The sequence below is a fragment of the Budorcas taxicolor genome, chromosome 21, assembly GCF_023091745.1.
Source record: "Budorcas taxicolor isolate Tak-1 chromosome 21, Takin1.1, whole genome shotgun sequence".
NCBI lineage: Eukaryota > Metazoa > Chordata > Mammalia > Artiodactyla > Bovidae > Budorcas > Budorcas taxicolor.
This window is the reverse complement of record NC_068930.1, coordinates 47,056,584-47,079,993: the sequence shown is the minus strand read 5'-3', so window position 1 is coordinate 47,079,993 and position 23,410 is coordinate 47,056,584. Positions and strand designations below refer to the sequence as shown.

The 23,410-nt window shown below is 39.2% G+C and overlaps 1 protein-coding gene across 1 annotated transcript in view; it reads right to left on the bottom strand.

Moving 5' to 3' along the window:
• Window positions 1-23,410, bottom strand: part of AKAP6 (A-kinase anchoring protein 6) — a 391,164-nt gene that overhangs the window by 10,414 nt on the left and 357,340 nt on the right. The window lies entirely within an intron of this gene.

Below are 23,410 nucleotides of genomic sequence, written 5' to 3'. Positions count from 1 at the left end.
AGCCATTCACTGGCCAGGAGCTCTCATAAGTCTATCTTTTCCACCGCCTTCCCTTTAGGGTTCCTCATCTTCAGAATGTGACCCTGTTCCCAATCAGACCCAAGCTGAGCACCAGCTGACTGGTTTCTTTACCCACATCTTCCTGGACTTGAGTCTCGGGCCCCAGTACTGCAGGGTAGCTTCTTAGTCATTAGTCACTGTTCTCACAGTCTGTCTCTTTATCGGTCTCTATCACAGAGATTCCACTTTGATCCTTGATCCCTTGTTCACTTCTCTCATACTGTCCCTATGTAAAGTCCAGGCAGAACCCTCCCGCTCCAGCCCAACTCCAGCCCTAGAATAACAACTATCTGAGGACTTCCTGACTCCATGAATGAAGCAGCCCAGATTCTCTTAGGCTGCTTTCTGCCTGCACAGTTGGGTTCTTGTTCTTTCCTTGGATTTCTTGATTTTTACCCTCTTTGGTGAAGCGTGACACATTCTGGGACACAGAAGCTGAATGGGTTTGGCATGGTCTTGGGCAAGTCGCTTAACCTTTCTGGGCGGTCATCGCCTCACACCACTTTTTCAAGGGGGTCAGCACTGTCCATCTTCAGAGATTATTCTGAGGATTAAGTGAGCTAATGCTTGTGAAGGGCTGAGGAGGCAGTCAGTATAACGCAGCTGGAATAGTCAGTGCATGGAGAATTGCTCTAGAGTGGCCTTTAGTTAATGCATAAAGGGTTTTCCCGGCCTACCTCATTCTCTCCTCATCTTTCCTTTCAATTTGCTCTTAAAATCATAAGGGATCCATGACGTGCATAGAGAGAGGTGTCTCACTGTATTAACAGGTCAGCATCTCTGAATTACAATTCAGAATTATTTTGACAATCTGGTTGAAAAACAGGCCATGCTGCTTTTCTTCCTCAGGAGTGGGGAAAAAAGGCTTTGCCAGCAGCACATTCACAGTGCTCTCCTAGGAAGCTCTCAGTCCTTCCTGAAACTACTAGTGGAAGGATACCACAAGAACACATTAAGCATAAAATACCCATTAGCACTGGATATGTAAGAGATTATCTGTATAGCCTACTTAAGTTTAAAAGAGTCTAGATACAAAGTAAACATTAATTGAGGGATACTCTTAAATTTTCCAACAGAATCTTTCCTACCAACGTTACAGCACTTAATATAGTTCACTGGCTATCATCATGCTCACTTAGGTATGGGGTACGTTCACCATGATGAATTTTTATTAGAATTTCTGTTTATTCTTTGCTTGCTGATAAAAGAAGTACTAATGACCAGTTAGTACGACTAGTGAATGTTAACATCTTTAGCTGTAGAAACAATCAGTCAGTCTAATCAAATAGTACATTAATTTCAAATACTATCTTGGCAACACGGGATTCTGAGAATGCTAATAAATAACTGAATTTGTCTTTCAAAAGAGCTCTCTCTGTAACTCTCAGGTTGACTTTAACATTTAGAGGTACAGATTTTCCGTGAGGGTCCCAAACCCGGGGGCTCACTCTGGCTGCAAGAACCATGCCACCTGGATGGGCACCAGGAGCTGAGCCCAAGGGACGCCTGTAACTCAGACTTGCCTTCTATGACACAGTTGTTTTCTGACCAAAGGCTGCCTTTGTGGCTTTCCAAATGCAAGCCCACAAAAAGCATAAAACTTGCACGGCAGCATCTACAAGAACAAATCTTTCACTCAATAAGTAGCTGGAGTGGAAGATTTCCATAGGAGAAGATTAAACTTTTGTCTGTAATATTGTCCTTTTCCTTTCCTAATCTCTCTTCCTATAAATCTCTTAACTTGATTATAATTTCAAAAAAGTTTTTATGTCAACTCCAGGGAATATCTGACAAGACCCATTAGAAAATCATTCACTTTAGACTTTACATTTTACATATTAAAGAAGAGCTGATCACTCTGCCCTCGTTCACTCTTTTCTGTTATGAATTAAATTCTGTCAATATTTTCAGTAAAATCTCCATTTCGTCAAGATTTAACCTCAAATATAAAATATACCCTGAGGGTAAAAAAAAGTAGGGAAAGTTTCCAAGAGGAAGGACGTTTACAACATTTATATAACTAAAAAGTTGCCTTCAGAAAAAGACAAATGTACAGAGTGATATAACTGGCTGGAAAATTATTTGGTCAAAAGTTCTCTTTGAGGATAGCCCAACATAGCAAATAATCCTCAAGCTAGTTAAGCATATTTTGTTGTTTTGTTTTTCTAAAGGAACTATCTGGTGCTTTATAAAACATCTCAGATGGTCCCTGTCTTTGATAAAGTAATAAATCAAACATGGATTTACAAAAAAAACCCTAAGAATATTTGTGAAACCAAGAGGATGGTGAGTAGTACATGAAGTTCCAATAGCGAGGCTGCCTTTTCAGAGATAATTCTGAATTAAATCCATTTGTGCAAAGGCTTTTCATTCATAAACCTGTTTCACTGGTGCAGAATTCTGGCCTAAACCAAGGACTCTCCGTATATAATTACACACAGGTGTGCATACACACACACACACACACACACACACACACACACACACATCTTTGCAGATCTGCTCAAGACCAAGTGGAATCAATTGGTGTTACTTTGTTTTGTTTTTATTCTTAGAGGCAGGTTATTTATGTTAGTGTAATATAGACAGAGAAACTAAAAGTGGCTGGAAAATAATTATGATGATGATGACAATGACCAAGATTCCAATTGCAGCAAGTAATACCTATCCAAATTAACTTCCTTCTGCACTTGCGTGACTTTGAGTCAGGTATCCCAGGACTTCATCTCTAGGCTTTTCTTAAAATTTTAAGTTAAATGGTAGATTTTTATAAGTGATGAGAAACACATTATCAGCAAAAGAGTGGAGATGAAGGAACCTGACATTCTATAAAACAATAATCCAACAGAGATCTGATATAACTACCTTTGGATTCCTTTAATTTCCTTTAAAGAGATGCAACTTTTGAGAAACTAAGGTATATCAAAAAGACTAGGATGAACTGAATGTCCCAGTCAAATTTCTGGTGCATGGTATAGCCAAAACCATTAGGAGGTCTTGCCATCCGTGTCCCCCTGTTTATTCCAGATCCAAGAGTTTACTAAACAAGACCATTTACAAAGCCCTGGGAGGTGCAGTTTATTTGCAGGAAAGTAGAACATAACAAAAACACACAAATAAAAGTATCAAAAACATAGAGAACCGCAAGTGAATAAAGATAAGCATATTTACCCTAAAGCAAAAAGCAGAATACAGGGAAGTTTGGATAGGAGGGAGAAAATGATATATAGATAAGGGTGGGGGAATCAATTTAAATAAGGAAAATTCTACCCTTAATATACTTACTCTGCTCTTTTGATGCAATATTTTGCCTAGCACCACCTCCTCCAAATGTAAAAAACCAAAGTGTCTGATCATTAGATGCATAGTTATTTTCCTAAACTAGATAGGTAGAAATTTTTCAAAAACATCAACAACTGTAAGAAAGAGCTAGTCCTTAACAAACAGACAGCTTTTATGAGAGTTCAGAGCTTGTGGTACTCTGCCTTTTGATGGGCAGGGAACAGATTCAGAGTTAGCAAGAAGAAATACAGATGAAAAATAAAATAGGATCAGAAGCAAAAATGTTCACTGTTCACCAACCATTGTGGGATTTGGAGCAAACAGATCTGGGTATGAATCCTCGGTTGCCCCCCTTTACAGGTTAGCAGTATGATCCTGGACAAGTTACTTACCATGTGTGCCTCAGTTACATCATTTATCTGTTCAAGATAATCAGAGTACATTGTCTATCATAGAGACTGCTGGGAGCTTTAAATGAAAAGAAGTCTGTGAAGTCCTAGGGGGAGGGCCTGGCACATAGTAGGGAAACAAGGATAGTAGCTAGAGCAAATACTGCCTGTGAAAATAGAGGAGGACAGAGTAGTTGAGTATTAAATAACCCTACAAGGTTCGCATTAAGACTGGTGGTTGGCTGACTAAATTCTTTAGTGCAACCACATGCATGGAATCCGATGAAATCAATATTAATCAGGTCCCTGACTTACTCCCATTGCACTGGAAATGGGGGGTGGCTTTGTCTTTGCATGTCCTCACTGAGCATATTCCTTAGGAATAGCCAGATGAGAAAAGATGCCTGCCCAGCCCTCGGCAGGCCCTATAGCTCAAGGACTTTCTATTTCCAGAAAATAATCTTTTTTTTCAAAAGGCAGGTCCATTGTCTGTGAAATTCTATCACAACTGACACATTAGAGCAATCAAATCCTGCTCACTATCTATCAGATTGACAATAATGTTAAAGTAACTTGTCTCAGCTCGAAAAATGCTTTGAAGGCCTATCTCACACTAATGATCAAAAACTGTTGCTCTTTTTCAATAACAAAGCTGATCAGAAACTCAAAACAGACAAGTAAAACCCAAAGTCAGCTCACAAATCTCACTAAAATGGGTACTGACGTGAACATATTTCCCAGTCTTGGCTACACAGATATTCTGAATTAGATGAAAATGAAAAATCCATGAGATGTTGTTTTAAAGTAAATTTAAAGTAAATTGCCTTACTTTTCAACAGGAACCAGGGACAAAAGAAAGTTTGACATTGTGAATCAGGGGTTTTCCTCCTAGCTATAAACTCCATGAGGGCAGCAGCTTCTCTGGGCTGTCTCCATTAGTGCCCTAGCATCCCAAACCCTGCCTGGTACGAAGCAGGTTCTCAAAAAAATTATTTAATGAGCAAACAAAAGACATGTCTTTGGTCTCGTGAAATGCTGAAGAACTCTGGGAAAGGTTTTTAGGATTTTTTGCCATGACAAAACCATGTGGAGAAATGTATGACTTTCTAACTGGTGTTACTTCTCAGTTATGAGCTAGCAGCCTCAAAAACATTTTGCTTGGTGAAAGAAGCCAGACACAAAAAGTCATACACTGTATAATTTTATTTACATAAAATACCCAGACCAGATAAATCCATGGAGATGGGATCAAAATTGGTTGCCAGGAACTTGTGGGAGGGGAAAATGGGGAGCAATTACTTAATGGGTTCAGGCTTTCCTTTCGGGGTGATGAAAATGTTTTGGAAACAGAGGTGATGGTTATGTAACATTGTGAATATAATAAAAAATGCCACTGAATTGCTCTGTTTAAATGATTCATTTTATGTTATGTTAACTTCACCTCAATTTAAAAACAAACAAGCAAACAGCAGTCCTCAGTCCTACTGAGTTTTCTGAACCTATAACACCATCAAACGTAACAGGATGTCATCACTGCTTACAAAAATATTACAAGATATTTCTGAACTCATGTACATCACTGCACATATATTATTAAGAAAGATAATTTTTCATTCCAGGCTTCTTTGGTCTGAATGCATGTTCATCACTCCTAGAAATGTTGACGAGAAAAGCATCCTGTGGATAGTACTTCGGGCTTCCCAGCGGCATTAGTGGTAAGAAACCTGCCCACCAATGTAGGAGACGTAAGAGACACAGGTTCAATCTATGGGTCAGGAAGATCCCCTGGAGGAGGGCATGGCCATCCACTGCAGTATTCTTCCCTGGAGAATCCCATGGATAGAGGAGCCTGGAGGGCCCTGCAAAGAGTCTGACATGACTGAAGTAACTAAGTACACACATAGTACTTCTCTTAGTTCACCTTCACTCATTTCAATGCAAAAGTCTCGTGAGAAGAGAGAGTGTGATCAAAAGAGCCCTTATTTGCTGAGTCTGCCACAGGCTCACCAGTGACCTTCTGACAGCCCAGACTGACTGATCCTCCTTTGCCCTTATGTTACTTCATTCTTCCACAGCATTTGACTCCATTTTTCTTGCAATTTTCTCCTCCTTTGATTACCTTGATGCTAAGCCTCCTCATAAAATTCATGCAAGCCAACTGTTAAATGACAGTGTGTCCAACAGCTCTGTCTTGCTTCTTTTCACCCTACAAATGCCCCTGCCCTAGGTTTAGCCACGTGAGGCCTGACTGTCTATGATTCTGAAGGTTTATAGGCTACACTGAGGAGAAAGGCATTCAGATAGAGTTGGGGTGGGGGACGGGGGGCCACTGCAGGACGAGGGAACAGTAAGAGGCAAAGGCAAAGGGAACCAAGCTCTGTGGGTACCTTCAAAGGAAGGATGAGCAACCTGAAAAAGGAACACAGCAGGAAAATCCAGGTAGGACTGGTGTGAAACTCTGGGACCTGAAAGAGAAAGACTGAAAGCAGCGGGTGGTTACGAGTGTTACAGAAGCAGAGACGACAAGAAGAGGGGCAAAGCCACTGAGTTAGCAAGAAGAAAGTCATTTGCCCTTTGAGAGGGAATATCCTGGAGGCTGGTAGGAGAGGAAAGGAGCGCAGGATACACTTGATAGTAACCTGAAGAAATCTAGGTTCCACAGTAGAACTGTTATTGAGATTGGGAACCTGGTCCTACCAGATGCTATTTACCACCTTCCTTGTCTTTCAGCACTAGTCTTGGGAAGGGAGCACAAATGGGGAAACCATGGAGGCTGCAGAACATACAGGAAACTCTTCAACTGTTCTACCACTGCTTCCCTCAATTCTAGTAGCCCATCCTGACTTTGGGTCTATTTAAAACAAATAAACAAAAATCCTCTTTAATATTTTTAAATAAGATTTTGTGTGTAAAGAACAGGTTGCCAAGAACTTTGAGGTTCTATAAACGAATGATTGTGAGGTTGTAAGAAACAATTCCATAGAAGAAAGAAGGATACACAAACTAGAAGCACTTCTTTCTATAATTTCAGTCTTACAGTGCTATTTGTGCCAGTAAATTAAAGAAACTTAGATACTGTCAAAATGTTGACATAACTCTTAGGTGTAGTAACCTCAGCGTTGGTGTTTTAAAGCTAGGTAGCAACCGACAAATACCTTGCATTAAGCTATTTTTTAAAACAAAGTAATTACTATATAAATCATTATTCATTAAGCATCTACTGTAGGAAAAAGTTACTTTCCCATGCAACTCTGAAAGTTTCAGTAGAAGTAACTAGAAAAATAACTTGCTTCTACTGGAAAATAAATTGTTTTATCTTAAATATTGCTTTATGTACAAACCTTGAAATTTTTATTATATTCAGAATAGAATGAACAGGAAAACTAGTCTATTTTTATCTTTTTAGTCATTATTCTGTTTTCCAGAAAATTTTCCCCGGAGTTTCAAGAATGTGTCTACAATTAGGATTGCTTAAAAATGAATTTAAAGAACAACTTGGGAAGAGATTTTTAAATAAAAGGAATATCTTTATCTGATCTCTTCGGTACTGTGTAGAACTGAAACCAATAAAGTACCAAAAAACCCACAAAAAAACAAGTTCAATATAAAGTTTAAAAAACCCAATCACAATAAGATGGTGGCATTTTCTACACTTTATTTACCGCCTTGTTGCTGTTGTTTAGTCACTCGGTCGTGGCTGACTCTCTGCGACCCCATGGGCTATACCCCAGGCTCCTCTGTCCATGGGATTTCCCAGGAAACAATATTGGAGTGTGTTGCCATTTTCTTCTCCAGGGGATCTTCCTGACCCAGGGATCAAACTCATGTCTCCTGCATTGGCAGGAGCCTCCAGGGAAGCCCCTATCTACTACTACCATATGGGAAGCCTATTTGGATGACATGCGGAGTTGGATAAAGGATTTCCCCCCTAATAACATCTGGCCCCATTCTTCTGTCATTGTTCTGTTTGGTGTTTGCCTTTTGACTGTCAAGAGTTGAGATAACATTTGAGTTTTGTGCCTTGGGATGTAATTTTTGCTTCACCTTTACCTTAGTGAAAAGTACAGTCTAGTTCCTTCCTTTATGATAAGGATCTCCCATTAATAAAACCTACAATTTTAAAAAACTTATAAAGCATATTTGTGCTAAAGCAGGGGTGAACAGTTCTGTAAACAAATGAAGTTTACTGACATAGCATAGGAGTTTCCAACTTTCAGACTGAATTCTATGAACACAACCTGAGATAGCTTCCTGTACAAAGTGAGCTTTGCCAACATGCTGAAGCCTGCCTGAAAAGTCAAATATCAGCTAACGGAGTTCACTCACATCCAGGATCTGCTTCCTTTATGAAGTACATATTAGTTGAGGGAATGTTGTATCTTTTCACTCTCAAAAGGTCCACATTGAGAACAAACACTGCATTATCCCTATTTTTAATGGATTGCTTGTCTTGTTTTGTTTGTTTCTGCTGAATTCTAATACTGTGATTACAACTCACCATTCAGAGGCAAAAAAAAAAAAAAACTAAAAAAAAATGTTGAAATGACTAAAAATGGTACATATCATTTAATCTCTTTTCCATCTTAAGTCAACCAAACTTATCTCTTGCTTTTCTCAGTTTATCACCTGATTGGCCCAATGTTTAACATAATTAACTGGAAGGTCAGTTATGATTTGTTTTCTTAAAAGACTTAATTTTTCTTTCTAAATCTGATTTGATTTGATTTCAGTTCAGTTCAGTCACTCAGTCATGTCTGACTCTTTGCAACCCCATGAACTGCAGCATGCAAGACCTCCCTGTTCATCACCAACTCCTGGAATTTACCCAACTCATGTCCATTGAGTTGGTGATGCCATCTAACCATCTCATCCTCTGTTGTCCCCTTCTCCTCCTGCCCCCAATTCCTCCCAGCATCAGGGTCTTTTCCAATGAGTCAGCTCTTCGCATCAGGTGGCCAAAGTATTGGACTTTCAGCTTCAACATCAGTCCTTCCAATGAACACCCAGGACTGATCACCTTTAGGATGGACTGGTTGGATCTCTTTGCAGGAGGGATCCCTCGACGGGACTCTCAAGAGTCTTCTCCAGCACTGCAATTCAAAGGCATCAATTCTTCTGCACTCAGCTTTCTTTATAGTCCAACTCTCACATTCATACATGACTACTGGAAAAACCATAGCTTTGATCAGATGGACCTTTGTTGACAAAGTAATGTCTCTGCTTTTTAATATGTTGTCTAGGTGGGTCATAACTTTCCTTCCAAGGAGTAAGTGTCTTAATTTCATGGCTGCAATCACCATCTGCAGTGATACTGGAGCCCAAAAAAATAAAGTCTGACACTGTTTCCACTGTTTCCCCATCTATTTCCCATGAAGTGATGGGACCGGATGCCATGATCTTCGTTTTCTGAATGTTGAGCTTTAGGCCAACTTTTTCACTCTCCTCTTTTACTTTCATCAAGAGGCTCTTTCGTTCTTCTTCACTTTCTGCCATAAGGGTGGTATCATCTGCATATCTGAGGTTATTGATATTTCTCCCAGCAATCTTGATTCCAGCTTGTGCTTCTTCCAGCCCAGTGTTTCTCATGCTGTACTCTGCATATAAGTTAAATAAGCAGGGTGACAATATACCGCCTTGACATACTCCTTTTCCTATTTGGAACCAGTCTATTGTTCCATGTCCAGTTCTAACTGTTGCTTCCTGACCTGCATACAGTTTTTTCAAGAGGCAGGTCAGGTGGTCTAGTATTCCCATCTCTTTAAGAATTTTTCAGTTTATTGTGATCCACACAGATTAGATTTACAGTTCTGTTTTAGTAGTCTCCTCTAAAGACAGCTTCTTTTAGACTTAAGGAAAACTGAGAAATCTCACAATTGCTAGAATATCTCCCTTGAACTACACTGTTCAAGAACTATACTATTCTACATAAACAAAGAATGGAGAGTATAGAAGTTATGCTTGATGTTTGAAAAGTTGCTTGAAATTTCAGGATGAATTTTCCTAGAAGGTAGTAAATGTCTTTGAAGTAAGTTTCTAAGAGATTTTATACTTCTGATTCCTAGAGTACTTAGAAATGTTAAAAATGTAGAATCCCTGGGTTATTTTCTTTTTTGAGATCTCAAGGGAAAAATACTAAGGCTTCTGAGATCTGATTAGATATAAAAATTCAGTCTTGACTGGAACAGAAGCTCTGGTCCTGGGTTCTCATGAAGGAGGCTCTTGAGAGTTTTAAATGTCAGCACCTTAATTCAAACTGTAACCCAAATCAAAGGTTCCCAAATCAAAGAAATGTAAATTTCATTTTAGAGGAAAAATGATCTCAAAATGTGAATTAATTTTGTAAATTAAAAAAAAAAAAAGAATATTAGAGGCTTCAGTTCAGTTCAGTTCAGTTGCTCAGTTGTGTCTGACTCCTTGCGACCCCATGAATCACAGCACGCCAGGCCTCCCTGTCCATCACCAACTCCCGGAGCTCACTCAGACTCATGTCCATCGAGTCGGTGATGCCATCCAGCCATCTCATCCTCTGTCATCCCTTTCTCCTCCTGCCCCCAATTCCTCCCAGCATCAGGGTCTTTTCCAATGAGTCAACTCTTTGCATGAGGTGGCCAAAGTACTGGAGTTTCAGCTTCAACATCAGTCCTTCCAATGAACATCCAGGACTGATCTCTTTTAGGATGGACTGGTTGGATCTTCCTGCAGTCCAAGGGACTCTCAACAATCTTCTCCAACACCACAGTTCAAAAGCATCAATTCTTCGGTGCTCAGCTTTCTTCACGGTCCAACTCTCACATCCATACATGACCACTGGAAAAACCACAGCCTTGACTAGATGGCAAGATATTACTTTGTTGGCAAAGTAATATCTCTGCTAGGTTGGTCATAACTTTCCTTTCAAGGAGTAAGCGTCTTTTAATTTCATGGCTGCGATCACTATCTGCAATGATTTTGGAGCCCCCAAAAATAAAGTCTGACACTGTTTCCACTGTTTCCCCATCTACTTCCCATGAAGTGATGGGACCAAACGCCATGATCTTCGTTTCCTGAATGTTGAGCTTTAAGCCAAGTGTCACCTTAATCTCTTAAAATCCTTTTCAATGTAAAAAATAATTAAAAATAATTTCAAACCCTAAACTCTTCAGATATGGGCCCCTAGTGGCAGCTAAGAGAATATGTTGAGCTTATAGTCCAGAGAGGCAAGGCATTATGGCCAGTGGAGCTAATTACCTAGGCCAGACCTGCCTAATCTGCTACTCCAAGCAGGTGACGATGGTAGCACTGCCAGTTATCTCTGCTTTGCTTAAAGTCAGTGCAGAGTGAGGCACACTTTAATTACATAAAGCGCGGCTACTTTTTTTTCTTTCTTTTTTTTCTTAATAAATGACACCTAATCAGGGAAGTATAAAGCCAGGTGACCTCCATGTTTGTGTGCTAAGTTGCTTCTTCATGTCCGATTCTGTGTGACCCCCATGGACTGTAGCCCGCCAGGCTCCTCTGTCCATGGGATTCTCCAGGCAAGAATAGTGTAGTGGGTTGCCTTGCTCTCCACCAGGGGATCTTCCTGACCCAGGGATTGAACCTCCTTTTCTTAGGCCTCTTGCATTGGCAGGCAGGTTCTTTACTACTAGCATCACCTTAAAAATATTTTTCAAAGGCCTAGTCTATGCAAGACTTTCTCCTGGCAGATATCATCACTGTTATTAGGAAGAGTGAGGAACAGTTAGATACACAGAGATCCCTTATGTTTATCTGCTGGTAGGTTCTATGTTACGGGTAACAAAGGTTTTATTTTATTTTCTCCAAAATTAAAGTCATTCCTCACATGAAATTAATCATTTTCCCTCATTATTCAGTAAAACCACTAGATGAGCTGCGACTCCATAAACTTTAGGAACTCATTTATTACGTTGTCTGATCAGACCTTGCGTTTATTTACATAGTGCACCCGTAAAACCCAGCTTTCATTAGTGTTGGGGAGGCAGGGCCCTGCCTCCTTTGCTGGGAAGGTGAAGCTGGAGAAGATAATTAACCATGAAACAATAAGGAGGCTTGCTGGGTAAGCAGTAGTGTGAAAACAGTTACTCCTCACAAAAGAGGGGAAATTAGCTTGCTGAATAAAAAAGGAAGTGTCAGATTGAAGACTGAAAGGCCTGCCAACAGAAGTAGATAGCTCTATGCATCATTAATGAAATTTTTTAACACTTAAACACCACAGCTGTCCACATTTAAATGCATGTAAATGCCATGTGTTTCCAGAGATTAATATGCATGTTAAAATATTTCTTTCCTCCTTAAAATCCTAGATGTTGTCTCTATTTCATTTCACCTACTTCTTCTACCAAGAATAAAAATGCACTAGCTTTCTCAGTGCTGTGTCCTCATTTCTAAAACCCACATATACTAAGCATCCTGGAGATGGGCAGCATGCTCATTATATTTTTAACAAACACATTATTTTACATTCATAATACTGATATTTTAGTAAATAGAAAGTTTGTTTTGATTTTGCTGCTTCACAGAGTGAAGACTTATGATGTGCGTTTCCTTTCAAAACTTCCTCCCAGAGCATTATTGCTCCCTGAAGCAGCCCCATTTTGGCAGAAATTCAGTTCCGTGCAGTGCCAAAAGAAATAGAATAAACAAACACTGCTCCATGCAGCTGGTGAGATAATTTACATATTACTGCACACCAAACATGAAGACCTGAATATGGATTAGAGCTACGGTGATGACACAAATGTCATATAGATAAAGAGAAACAAAATCCAACACATCGTTGTTTATTTTACTGCTGCTACTGTATGAGTGCCACTCAGAAAGAAAAAAAAATGGAGGAATCGCTTTTTGAAAATTGGACTCCTTTCCTTATTTGAAGAGGGTTCTTTCAGACTGTAAAATAAGAAAAGAGCTGAAGGGTGTGGGCTATTTTGGATCCCCTAATATTCTGTCCTTTTGTCTTGTGAGTTAAGCCAATTTTAATGTGCATCAGCGTGGATGAGGAGAATTAGTGATCTGCTAAGAACAACCTTTAATATATAAAGACACCTGAATTCCTATTTAGACTTTGTCCTGCCCTTGACAATTTTAGTTGGGCACTGTGCTCTTTGACAGTTTAAGTTCCTTGGTTAGAGAGATCCAGAAGGCCATTTGGGCCCATTACAGCTCCATCAGGAAACACCATCCAGTGGATAGAACTTGCCTGAAGTTCTCAGCTAACTTGTCCTTATTCCTGCATGTTAGTTGACCTTTCACGTCCATATCTAGATGTATAAGAGTACAAGGAAGAAGGGACATGACTCTGGATATTTATTACTGTAAGTCTTATTCTAGTCCTTGGAGATGACAAGAGCTATATAGAGAGCTAAGAAAATAACACTTGACAAATGATGATAGTGACAGGGTGGGGAATAAAGAAAATGTAAAATATTTGAGCTAACGCCAAAATAAAAATTCTTTATCCTGCATTGGACAGGGTTGACCTTACGGGCTAAAACTGCTCTAAAATGGGATTATCCTAGGAGCATTCATGACATTGTACAGGAGACAGGGAGCAAGAGCATCCCCAAGAAAAAGAAATGCAAAACAGCAAACGGCTGTCTGAGGAGGCCTTACAAATAGCTGTGAAAAGAAGAGAAGTGAAAAGCAAAGGAGGAAAGGAAAGATATTCCCATTTGAATGCAGAGTTCCAAAGAATAGCAAGGACAGATAAGAAAGCCTTCCTCAGTGATCAGTGCAAAGAAATAGAGGAAGACAATAGAATGGGGAAGACTAGAGATCTCTTCAAGAAAATTAGAGATACCAAGGGAACATTTCATGCAAAGATGGGCTTGATAAAGGACAGAAATGGTATGGACCTAACAGAAGCAGAAGATATGAAGAAGAGGTGGCAAAGAATACACAGAAGAACTGTACAAAAAATATCTTCATAACTAAGATAATCACAATGGTGTGGTCACTCACCTAGAGCCAGACATCCTGGAATGTGAAGTCAAGTGGGCCTTAGAAAACATCACTACGAACAAAGCTAGTGGAGGTGATGGAATTCTAGTTGAGCTATTTCAAATCCTGAAAGATGCTGCTGTGAAAGTGTTGCACTCAATATGCTAGCAAATTTGGAAAAGTCAACAGTGGCCACAGGACAGAAAAAGATCAGTTTTCACTCCAATCCCAAAGAAAGGCAATGCCAAAGAACGCTCAAACTACTGCACAATTGCACTCATCTCACACACTAGCAAAGTAATGCTTAAACTTCTCCAAGCTAGGCTTCAATAATACGTGAACCATGAACTTCCAGATGTTCAAGCTGGTTTTAGAAAAGGCAGAGGAACTAGAGATCAAATTGCCAACATCTGCTGGATCATCAAAACAGCAAGAGAGTTCCAGAAAAACATCTTTTTTTGCTTTATTGACTATGCCAAAGCCTTTGACTGTGTGGATCACAATAAACTGTGGAGAATTCTGAGAGAGATGGGAATACCAGACCACCTGACCTGCCTCCTGAGAAATCTGTATGCAGGTCAGGAAGCAACAGTTAGAACTGGACATGGAACAATAGATTGGTTCCAAATTAGAAAACGAGTACGTCAAGGCTGTATATTGTCACCCTGATTATTTAACTTATATGCAGAGTACATCATGAGAAACGCTGGGCTGGATGAAGCACCAGCTGGAATCAAGATTGCCAGGAGAAATATCAATAACCTCAGATATGCAGATGATACCACCCTTATGGCAGAAAGTGAAGAAGAACGAAAGAGCCTCTTGATGAAAGTAAAAGAGGAGAGTGAAAAAGTTGGCTTAAAGCTCAACATTCAGAAAATGAAGATCATGGCATCTGGTCCTATCACTTCATGGCAAATAGATGGGGAAACAGTTGAAACAGTGGCTGACTTTATTTTGGGGGGCTCCAAAATCATTGCAGATGGTGACTGCCACCATGAAATAAAAAGACACTTACTCCTAGGAAGAATAGTTATGACCCACCTAGACAGCATATTAAAAAGCAGAGATATTATTTTGCCAACAAAGGTCCATCTAGTCAAGGCCTTGGTTTTTCCAGTGGTCATGTATGGATGTGAGAGTTGGACTATAAAGAAAGCTGAGCACTGAAGAACCGATGCTTTGAACTGTGGTGTTGGAGAAGACTCTTGAGAGTCACTTAGGCAGCAAGGAGATCAAACCAATCAATCCTAAAAGAAATCCACCCTTAATGTTCACTGGAAGGACTTGTTGAAGGTCCAACTTTGGCCATCTGATTCGCAGAGCCAACTCACTAGAAAAGACTCTGATGCTGGGAAAGATTGAGGGCGGAGGAGAAGGAGGTGACAGAGGATGAGGTGTTTGGATAGCATCACAGACTCAGCAGACATGTGTGTGAGCAAATTCCAGGAGTAGCGGGGGACAGGAAAGAGGGGTGTGCTGCAGTCCATGGGTCGCAAAGAGACGGACAAGACTGAGCAATTGAACAACGACTACTACTCTTGGCTCAGTGTAAAAGCAAAAGGAGAAATAAGGGCCATGTGAGAAAATCTTGTGATATATCATTAGAGTTTAATAGTCAAGGAAAGTTCTTCAACATTAAAGAAACAAATTATTTGAAAACAGTTAAGAGAGTTGGAGTTATTTTACCAGGTGAGGAAAAGGCTATATTGGAGCTTATTTTCTATTGTATTTTGGAAGTTACTACGACTAGAACAAGGAAAAAGTTCTCTATTTTCACAACTCCAAACTTAAAAAACAGAATTACACTGCAACAAGAAAAAGTAGGTAAGATATAACAGAGGGATTTGCTTTTAAAAGGGCAATTAAACATTCTCATGGACTGCATGAAAGTCTACAAAAAGTATATCCCTAGGCTTTTCTAAAAACAGAAGAAACAACAATATGTTTAGGATAATCCTACACACCACTTTCGAACCACGCTTCCTAAAATAAATCCTTTCATTGCATTACTCCTCTCACTAAAATAAAACAAATAAACAAACAACTGTCAGTGGTTACTGTCTCTTCAAATTATTTTGACTGATTTTTAAGGCATTCAATCATTCAGTCATATAACAATGACTGAAATGTAATGTTCTCCCACAGGTGATCTTCCCTACGCCTCATGAATATTTGCTGCTCACTTATGTCACCATGTCTATGTTCATAGTAGGCATTCAATAAATTTTCTTTTGAATGAGTGAATGAATGAATGCAGTTTTAGTACCCTTACCAAGTACCTCAAAATTCAGTATTAAACTCCTCTATAAAGATTTCTGTGAATACTGAGCCCTCAGTGATTTCCCTCTCAATTTTTTTTTCATTTAATTCTTATTGTAGTGACAGAACCACACAATTTACTATTAACATTTGCTTATTTATTTAACAAATGTTCATTAAATACTTACTACATATAGTTCCCAATCCCTGAGCAGATAATAAAGGTGAACTGAGCACAGACTCACCTCTCAAGTAAACTTGCAGCTTTGCATTTAGTTTTCTAATTGGTACTGTCATTTTCAGGCCAAACACAGCTCGAAATAATTATTGTCTCATCTATGTCAATATTATCTTACTATATCACTTCATATAGCTTGCCAATTCCTTGAGACTGAAGACCATATCCTGAACTACTTCTGTGTAGACAAACTCAGAACAGTGCTGAGCACAGAGCAGATACTCAAGGAGCAGTTGGTGACTACCTGCCTATAGGCCCAGCTCCTTCCAAAACCATGATCCAATGGAATCAAAAACAAACCACCTTGGCAAATAGGTTAAATATTCAGAATCCAAAACTTGCATAATCAGCAGTGATACACTAATAGTATTATGGTTATAAAAAAATACTTAACCTATATAAAAATAACTTTAGTTATTCTGACTTAAGGCCCATGGCCCTGCCTGTATCATTTTGCACTGCTAAACTCCTCTCCACAAAAAGTAGCCTTTTCAATATTGGTATTTCAGTTATAACCCCTTGGATGACTAAACACAGAATCTTTTCTTTGATAGTCAGCAAACTTAGTCCTTTATAAGTTAAAAAGTCATAAGCATAATTCAAGTGAAACAACGGACCTAAAATATTAGCCATATATAAAAAAAGAAAACTAGAGTAAATCTGATCTTTCTATAGTAGGGTAAGAAAATTATTTGATGCTAGTGGCATTTCCACTTAAATGTTTTCTCTTCAACCAAAATTTAAATGTGACTACTGCTTCATGATCAACGGGTTGGTATTAAGGCTTAATACCTATGATTTCTAGACCAGTGCTTCCCAATATTTTTCAAGATATGACATATAGAAAATGCTGATATAAACTTACATACTGAGAAGGAATGAGAGACCACTCACTCCAAAAGGGAAATAAAAGGCAAGGTTTCTTTCCAGGCCCCATCATGCCTTCCTTTCCACACCAGAAGGGAAAAGGTTTCAATATTTTAACACATCTCTAACTGATTCAGGGTACATGAGAGGGCAGCTATACATGAGATAAATATAATTAGAGGTTTCTTTAGTTGAGAAAAACATAAGTACATGGCGAGATAGAGAGACAGGTCAATGAAGACTGAATTAATGGCAGACTGATGTAGGAAGGTCCGTCTAGTCAAGGCTATGGTTTTCCCAGCAGTCATGTATGGATGTGAGAGTTGGACTGTGAAGAAGGCTGAGTGCCAAAGAATTGATGCTTTTGAACTGTGGTGTTGGAGAAGACTCTTGAGAGTCCCTTGGACTGCAAGGAGATCCAACCAGTCCATTCTGAAGGAGATCAACCCTGGGATTTCTTTGGAAGGAATGATGCTAAAGCTGAAACTCCCATACTTTGGCCACCTCATGCAAAGAGTTGACTCATTGGAAAAGACTCTGATGCTGGGAGAGATTGGGGGCAGGAGGAGAAGGGGACGACCAAGGATGAGATGGCTGGATGGCATCACTGACTCAACGGACGCGAGTCTGAGTGAACTCCAGGAGTTGGTGATGGACAGGGAGGCCTGGTGTGCTGCGATTCACGGGGCCGCGGAGAGTTGGACACGACTGAGCGACTGAACTGAACTGATGTAGGAAGGGGAAAAAATAAGCATACTAAAGCACTTCATGGCAAATAGATGGGAAAACAGTGGAAACAGTGACAGATTTTTATTTTGGGGGCTCCAAAATCACTGCAGATGGTGACTGCTACCATGAAATAAAGAGACGTTTACTCCTTGGAAGGCAATTATGACAAAACTAGATAGCATATTAAAAAGCAGAGACATTACTTTTCCAGCAGAGATGCCTCTAGTCAAGGCGATGGTTTTTCCATTAGTCATGTGGATGTGAGTGTTGACTATACAGAAAGCTGAGCACCAAATAACTGATGCTTTTGAACTCTGGTGTTGGAGAAAACTCTTGAGAGTCTCTTGGACTCTCAAGGAGATCTAAGCAGTCCATCCTAAAGGAAATCAGTCCTGAATATTCATTGGAAGGTCTGATATTGAAGCTGAAACTCCAATACTTTGGCCACCTGATGCGAAGAGCTGACTCATTGTAAGAGACCTTGGTGCTGGGAAAGATTGAAGGCGGGAGGAGAAGGGGAGACAGGATGAGATGGTTGGATGGCATCACCAACTCAATGGACATGAGTTTGAGTAAACTCCGGAAGTTGGTGATGGACAGGGAGGTCTGGCATGCTGCAGTCCATGGGGTCACAAAGAGTTGGACATGACTGAGTGACTGAACTGAACTGAACTGAGAATACTCTGGGGCTTCCCAGGTGGCGCTAGTGGTAAAGAACCCACTTGCCAATGCAGGAGACTTAAGAGACACAGTTCCATCCCTGGGTTGGGAAAATCCCCTGGAGAAGGAAATGGCAACCCACTCCAGTATTCTTGCCTGGAGAATCCCATAGACAGGCGAGCATGCCGAGCTACAGTCCATAGTATCACAAAGAGTCAGACATGACTGAAGTGAGTGTGCACACATGCATGAGAATATTCCAAAATTAATGAGACACCAAAATAATGAGCCAGGAGGCAGGATACAATAAACAAATACACACACACACACACACACACACACACACACAGAGGCATATCATATTCAAACTCCAGAAAACCAAAGACAAAGAAAATCTTGGAAGAAGTCATAGCAGGAAGAAAACCTCACCAATAGAGGAACAATGACAAGAATTACAGCAGACTTCTTATCAGAAACCATGCAAGCAGGAAGAAATCGTAACAAAATATACAAATTATCAAGAGAAAAAAATCAGTAATATATAATTCTATAGCCAAAAATTTCTCCTTCAAAAGTGAAGGAGAAGTAAATATTGTTTTAGACAAAAACAGGGGACTCATTTTTAGCAGACCTGCCTTGCAAGAAACATTAAAACGAGCTCTTTGGGACTAAGGAAAATTATATTGGTAAGAAACTTGGATCTGTATAAAGGAAAAAGCACTGGAGAAGGAATAAATGAAGGTAAAATAAAATCTTACTTATTTTTATTCTTAATAGATCTAAATGATTCACAGTAATGTGATAGGGAAGGGAAAGAAGAATTAAAAATATTCTGTTGTAAGTTATCTGCACTATGCATGTGAAACAATACAGTGTTATTTAAAGATAGGCTTATACTGTAAGCTCTAGGACAGTGACTAAAAATTTTTTAGGAAGAAGTATAATTGATATGCTAAAAGAGAAGACAAAATGGAATCATATGAAATGCTCCATCAAAATAAAAGAAAGCAGAAAAAAAGGGGGAAAAGAAACAAAGAACAAATGTGATGAATAGGGAATAATTACAAACATGATAGATATTAACTGAAGTATATTAGTAATCACTTTAAATATGGATGATCTAAATCATGCAATTAAAAGCTAGAGGTTTTCAGGATAGATAAAAGAGTAAGATCCAGCTATAAGTTGTCTACAGAACTTTATTTTAAATGCAGACTCATAAAGATTAAAAGAATGGATAAAGATATACCATGATAACATTAATCAAAAGGAAAGTAGAGTAGAAAATTATAAATAAAAAAACTTTTTAAGTGAAATGACTTCTAAATAACAATAACAAAAAGAAAGTTGGACTAACTACATAAATTTCAGACACAGCATACTCAAAAAAAAAGGAAAATTATAAGGGATAAAAAGGGTTATTACATAATAATATAGGGATCGATTCTTCAAGACAACAATAATCCTAAATTGTATTCATCTAACAAGAGTATATAAAAATACTTGAGGCAAAAACTGATAAAACTGCAAGGGAAAAGAGAAAGTCAGATATTATGGCTAGATTTCAACCAGAGCTAAAGTCTCCTGATCTAAATTCTTTCAGTAATTGGTAGATTAATCCACTTTCTTTCAGTAACTGATATATCAATCAGGCAGAAAACTAGTAAGGAAATAGCTGACTTTAACACTAGCAATCAACTGTATCTTAACTGGCATTTATAGGATATTTTATTCAACAATACCAAAATATAAATTCTTCTCAAACTCAGATGGAACATTCACCAAGAAAGACTACATTCTGAACCACAAAACACACCTTAGCAAATTTAAAAGAACAGAAATAACCATGTATGTTCTCAGACCACAATGGAATTAAACTAGAAATCAGTAACAGAAAGCTGAAAAATCCCCAAATATTTGGAGATTAAACAACAAACTTCGAAATAACACATAGGTTAAAGAAGTAGCAAGAGAAATGTTAAAATATTTTAAATTAAATTAAAATGAAAATACAATTTATCAAGATTTCTAAGATTAAACAAAAGAAGTGCTTAGAGGGAAATTTGTAGTCTTACATGCCTTTATTAGAAAGGAAGAAAAATATAAAATTAGAAATCTATGTTCCTATTTAAGGAAACAGGAAAAAAAAAAGAGCAATTTAAACCTAAAACAAGATGGAGAAAAGAAATAATAAAAATGAGAAAAGAAATCAGTGAAATTGAAAATAGAATAATAGAGAAAATCAACTAAATCAACTAGTGCTGAGAGGGGTGTGGATTTTAATATAACTGGCTTAGTTTTGGCCAATTCTGAAAGGAAAGGAAGAAGATAAGGATGGGTGGTTAGGTCAACCATGGAATCTATCACTTTTTCAGAATTTCTTCAACTACTCAGTTCTTTGTTATTTGTTCATGTATTTATTAAGCAAAAATATATTAACATCCTAGTATGCCTGATGCAGAGCTGACACATTGGAAAAGACCCTGATGCTGGGAAAGATTAAGGACAGGAGGAGAAGGGGGTGACACAGGATGAGATAGTTGGATGGCATTACTGGCTTAAAGGACATGAGATTGAACAAACTCTGGGAGATGATGAAGGACAACGAAGCCTGGTGTGCTCCAGTCCATGAAGTCACAGAGTCGAACGTGACTTAGCTGTTGAACACCAACAGTGCTAGGAAATGTATTAATTTCTAGACAACTACGAAGATAAGACTTGATTCCTACAATAACATAAACAATAATAGCAGCTATCGTTTACTGACCCTGTGGAAGCAATTGTTCAAAGAACTTTCACCTATTAATTCATTTAAACTCATCTAACCCAAGGTAGGTATTACTGTTATCTCCAGCTCATGTATGAAGAAGGTGAGGCATTATAAAGTCAATAATTTGCCACAATCACATAGCTACTAAATAGCAAAGTCTGACCAAGCTCTTAGTCATTATTAAACTCAGTTCAGTTCAGTTCAGTTGCTCAGTCCTGTCCGACTCTTTGGATCCCATGAATTGCAGCACGCCAGGCCTGGTAGGCTGCAGTCCATGGGGTTGCTAGGAGTCGGACACGACTGAGCGACTTTCCTTTCACTTTCCACTTTCATGCATTGGAGAAGGAAATGGCAACCCAGTCCAGTATTCTTGCCTGGAGAATCCCAGGGACAGAGGAGCCTGGTGGGCTACTGTCTATGGGGTCGCACAGAGTCGGACACAACTGATGTGACTTAGCAGCAGTAGCAGCAGGCCTCCCTGTCCATCACCAACTCCCAGAGTTCACTCAAACTCATGTCCATCAAGTCAGTGATGCCATCCAGCCATCTCATCCTCTGTTGTCCCCTTCTCCTCCTGCCCCTAATCCCTTCCAGCATCAGAGTCTTTTCCAATGAGTCAACTCTTCTCATGAGGTGTTTCTCATGGAGTTTCAGCTTTAGCATCAGTCCTACCAAAGAACACCCAGGACTGATCTCCTTTAGAATGGACTGGTTGGATCTCCTTGCAGTCCAAGGGACTCTCAACAGTCTTCTTCAACACCACAGTTCAAAAGCATCAATTCTTTGGCACTCAGTTTTCTTCACAGTCCAACTCTCACATCCATACATGACCACAGGAAAAACCATAGCCTTGACTAGACGGACCTTAGTCGGCAAAGTTATGTCTCTGAGTTTGAATATGCTATCTAGGTTGGTCATAACTTTCCTTCCAAGGAGTAAGCGTCTTAATTTCATGGCTGCAGTCACCATCTGAAGTAATTTTGGAGCCCTAAAAAATAAAGTCTGACACTGTTTCCACTGTTTCCCCAACTATTTGCCATGAAGTGATGGGACCAGATGCCATGATCTTCGTTTTCTGAATGTTGAGCTTTAAGCCAACTTTTTCACTCTCCTCTTTTACTGTCATCAAGAGACTTTTTAGTTCCTCTTCACTTTCTGCCATAAAGGTGGTATCATCTGCATATCTGAGGTTATTGATATTTCTCCTGGCAATCTTGATTCCAGCTTGTGCTTCTTCCAGCCCAGTGTTTCTCATGATGTACTCTGCATATAAGTTAAATAAGCAGGGTGACAATATACAGCCTTGGCATACTCTTTTTCCTATTTGGAACCAGTCTGTTGTTCCATGTCCAGTTCTAACTGTTGCTTTCTGACCTGCATACAGGTTTCTCAAGAGGCAGGTCAGGTGGTCTGGTATTCCCATCTCTTTCAGAATTGTCCACAGTTTATTGTGATCCACACAGTCAAAGGCTTTGGTGTAGTCATAAAGCAGAAATAGATGTTTTTCTGGAACTCTCTTGCTTTTTTGATGATCCAGCGGATGTTGGCAATTTGATCTCTCTTCCTCTGCCTTTTCTAAAACCAGCTTGAACATCTGGAAGTTCACGGTTCATGTATTGCTAAAGCCTGGCTTGGAGCATTTGGAGCATTACTTTACTAGCATTTGAGATGAGTGCCATTGTATGGTAGTTTGAACATTCTTTGGCATTGGCTTTTTTTGGGATCAGAATGAAAACTGACCTTTCCCAGTCCTGTGGCCACTGCTGACTTTTCCAAATTTGCTGGCATATTGAGTGCAGCACTTTCAGAGCATCATCCTTCAGGATTTGAAACAGCTCAACTGGAATTCCATCACCTCCACTAGCTTTGTTCGTAGTGATGCTTTCTAAGGTCCACTTGACTTCACATTCCAGGATGTCTGGCTCTAGGTGAGTGATCACACCACTGTGATTATCTTGGTTGTGAAGATCTTTTTTGTATGGTTCTTCTGTGTATTCTTGCCCCTCTTCTTCATATCTTCTGCTTCTGTTAGGTCCCTGCCATTTCTGTCCTTTATCCAGTCCATCTTTGCATGAAATACTCAAGGAAACAACAATTCTTCAGCTTTTCTTGAAAATTTACTCTGTCTACTGGACATCCTCACATTAAGAACATATATCTTATATTTAATGTCAGACCATAACTGCAATTTAAAATCATTTCTTTCCTTCTTTC